This window comes from Sinocyclocheilus anshuiensis, unplaced genomic scaffold (genome assembly GCF_001515605.1).
Source record: "Sinocyclocheilus anshuiensis isolate Anshui unplaced genomic scaffold, SAMN03320099.WGS_v1.1 scaffold596, whole genome shotgun sequence".
Taxonomy (NCBI): domain Eukaryota; kingdom Metazoa; phylum Chordata; class Actinopteri; order Cypriniformes; family Cyprinidae; genus Sinocyclocheilus; species Sinocyclocheilus anshuiensis.
Genome location: NW_015554089.1, coordinates 73,819 through 77,731, shown reverse-complemented (window position 1 = coordinate 77,731; position 3,913 = coordinate 73,819). Strand labels below are relative to the sequence as shown.

Below are 3,913 nucleotides of genomic sequence, written 5' to 3'. Positions count from 1 at the left end.
AAACGCAGCCTTTGCCTTGAAAGGACAGACAGTGAGTTCATGAACGGCCTCCTTGGCCGTAACAGGACAGGCAGTGAGTTCGTGAACGGCCTCTGTGGCCATGACAGGGCAGACAGTGAGTTCAAGAACGGCCTCCATGGCCGTAGCAGGACAGGCAGTGAGTTCGTGAACGGCCTCACAGACTCATAGGCAGGAGAGGCCACTGGGGCAGATTCATGGACAGGAGAGGCCTCCGAGGCAGATTCATGGACAGAAGAGGTCTCTGGAGCAGACTCATGGACAGAAGAGGCCTCAGGAGCAGACTCGTTGACAGAAGAGGCCTCAGGAGCGCAGTGTGCAGCCCACACGCTCAAAATGGCGACCACCATTACAGGAAGGGCAGCAGAGTATGGCAGGACCTCTAAGACGGCGGGGGCTTGAGAGCGCTGACGTCACCGGGATGCCTGCAGCTCTCACTGACATCAGTGGTAAGTCCATCACGCTAGCTATCAGTCCTTTCAGTCCAAGCCCAAGCTCCGCATCCGACTCAGGCGTGGTGGCCATCTTGGCCGGGGACTCAGGCGTGGCGGCCATCTTGGCCGGGGACTCAGGCGTGGCGGCCATCTTGGCCGGGGACTCAGGCGTGGCGGCCATCTTGGCCGGGGACTCAGGCGTGGCGGCCATCTTGGCCGGGGACTCAGGCGTGGCGGCCATCTTGGCCGGGGACTCAGGCGTGGCGGCCATCTTGGCCGGGGACTCAGGCGTGGCGGCCATCTTGGCCGGGGACTCAGGCGTGGCGGCCATCTTGGCCGGGGACTCAGGCGTGGCGGCCATCTTGGCCGGGGACTCAGGCGTGGCGGCCATCTTGGCCGGGGACTCAGGCGTGGCGGCCATCTTGGCCGGGGACTCAGGCGTGGCGGCCATCTTGGCCGGGGACTCAGGCGTGGCGGACATCTTGGCCGGGGACTCAGGCGTGGCGGACATCTTGGCCGGGGACTCAGGCGTGGCGGACATCTTGGCCGGGGACTCAGGCGTGGCGGACATCTTGGCCGGGGACTCAGGCGTGGCGGACATCTTGGCCGGGGACTCAGGCGTGGCGGACATCTTGGCCGGGGACTCAGGCGTGGCGGACATCTTGGCCGGGGACTCAGGCGTGGCGGACATCTTGGCCGGGGACTCAGGCGTGGCGGACATCTTGGCCGGGGACTCAGGCGTGGCGGACATCTTGGCCGGGGACTCAGGCGTGGCGGACATCTTGGCCGGGGACTCAGGCGTGGCGGACATCTTGGCCGGGGACTCAGGCGTGGCGGACATCTTGGCCGGGGACTCAGGCGTGGCGGACATCTTGGCCGGGGACTCAGGCGTGGCGGACATCTTGGCCGGGGACTCAGGCGTGGCGGACATCTTGGCCGGGGACTCAGGCGTGGCGGACATCTTGGCCGGGGACTCAGGCGTGGCGGACATCTTGGCCGGGGACTCAGGCGTGGCGGACATCTTGGCCGGGGACTCAGGCGTGGCGGACATCTTGGCCGGGGACTCAGGCGTGGCGGACATCTTGGCCGGGGACTCAGGCGTGGCGGACATCTTGGCCGGGGACTCAGGCGTGGCGGACATCTTGGCCGGGGACTCAGGCGTGGCGGACATCTTGGCCGGGGACTCAACAAGAGAACCAATGGCATGAATACATGAGGGCAAGGGAAGCATGACACAAACAGGGAGCATGACTAAACTACTAAATAAAAGACATGAAAACGTGAACAAGAAACAAAACCCAAACCCCACATTAAACTAGCACAGCAGTTAGCAAGCGTCTTGTTTTTTTATGAACGTGTTTACTGATATAGGTTGCCAGAATGTAACAATTTAGCAAATGAAAAAATCCATTCATACGGAGCACTTTAAGATTATATGCATATAGATGAAAATACTGTGTCACGTATGTAAGTAAAACGGGTGTTGATAGGGCAACCATGCTAGTAGTTATGCTATCCTCATATATTACTCCAATAACGCTCAGTGTAAACGTCATCATTCCACTGTGTGGCAAATGTCTTCATCAAATACAAATCCATTAAACTGTTGGGAAAAGTCTCTTGTCCAGTGAGCCTCATGAATGAATACTCTATATTTTTTTCAAAGCTCAATGTCAAAGCTATGAGCCATAGGGTAAGTTATATTTGAATACTCATATTCAGACCTCACAAACCTACCTTCCACAGCGCTAGTGCTCCACTGGCAGTGTTGGGCAAGTTACTTCCAAAATGTAATACATTATATATTACTAGTTACTGTCTTTTGAAAGTAATTAGTTACATTACAATATTACTGTCTCTGAATTGTAATGCGTTACACATTACTTTAATGTTGTGTGTGCGTGAGGCGCCAGCGCGATCGAACAGCGTAAACAAACAACAAAAAAATACTGTTATTTTTGGTCATACAGATCATTCGAAACTGCAATGTGTTTACTTTATTTCTGTCATCTCGGTTTCCTTTCCGTGGACTTTCATAGAGCGCCGCGCCACACAAATAGCATATGAACCAAACTCAGCAGCATAGCCTATCTTTCAGTCTTTTCCTTTCGTTTTGTTAATCTGTTAATTAGGCTATTTAAGTCAAATATTTCGCATATTCATTAATTTTATAGACTATGATTTAATAAAAACACATTTTGTTATTTTTAGTTAAACTTATATTTGTTGCTTGTCTGCCCTCGTCCGCCGCCTTTTTTCTCTTCTCCGACCCCGCAGCTCTCTCCGATAACTCGCGCTATTTCTAAATCAAAACACATTTTGTTATTTTTAGTTAAATTTATATTTGTTGCTTGTCTGCCCTCGTCCGCCGCCTTTTTTCTCTTCTCCGACCCCGCAGCTCTCTCCGATAACTCGCGCTATTTCTAAATCAAAACACATTTTGTTATTTTTAGTTAAATTTATATTTGTTGCTTGTCTGCCCTCGTCCGCCGCCTTTTTTCTCTTCTCCGACCCCGCAGCTCTCTCCGATAACTCGCGCTATTTCTAAATCAAAACACATTTTGTTATTTTTAGTTAAATTTATATTTGTTGCTTGTCTGCCCTCGTCCGCCGCCTTTTTTCTCTTCTCCGACCCCGCAGCTCATGTTGAGAGTTTGGTGTCGCACATATTGCACCTGACTGCATTCTTATCCTTTTCTCCGACGAACTGAAAATGACAGGAGTGTGTCCATCTCACAAATGTAGAATCCGTCTCTGCAGTCATCTCAAACATCTAATTCCAGCAACAGGAAATAGACAAACTATTTTACCCGCGGAATTTTTTCTCTGGTGCTGTTTTGCGGTATTAGTAAATTCACCACTTAATTTTGAGTTAAAATGTTGTTGTAACTTGCGTTACTGAAATTGTAACGAGTAATAATATTACCCAAATTTGATTAGTAATGCGCTATATTACTGCGTTACAGCAAAAAGTAATATATTACCATCAGGGGCGTAGATTACGTGGGGGACGTGTCCCCCCCACTTTTAATATCACGTAAATTCGTCCCCCGCACTTTTTCGGGCAAGTGTGTTCACATGGAGGTTTTCAAGAGCCAGTGTCAATAAATATAAATTTAAATTCAAAGAGACAGGATAGCCTGTGCATGATCTGATGTTTTATTCGGACCCAGAATAAGGCGAGATGAACATCGCGGAGTGCTAAACACTCCGTGCAGTGTGTGTTTCAATCATACTCGAAGCCGGAGGGCACTCACACGCAGAAAGTCTTACCAGGAAATTCCTAATATGGACAAAAGCGTCCAGCTATCACTGTAAGAAAACAGTTGTTTTCACAGAAAAACAGAAATGTTTGCGACAATATATGGTTTATTTGTGTTTGTCAAGTCATCTCCAGGTAATAAATAAAGTATATGAACAATGCAGTGCTAACTGACATAGCATTTATTACAGTATTGAAA

The 3,913-nt window shown here is 50.2% G+C and overlaps 1 long non-coding RNA gene across 1 annotated transcript in view; it reads left to right on the top strand.

Moving 5' to 3' along the window:
• The first annotated feature begins 462 nt into the window (after positions 1 to 462).
• The window catches only part of LOC107669261 (uncharacterized), a 23,540-nt gene continuing 20,089 nt past the window's right edge, over positions 463 to 3,913 (top strand). The window contains exon 1 of the long non-coding RNA XR_001631963.1: positions 463 to 532. This is a non-coding gene — a long non-coding RNA (uncharacterized LOC107669261). The remainder of the gene's footprint in view (positions 533 to 3,913) is intronic.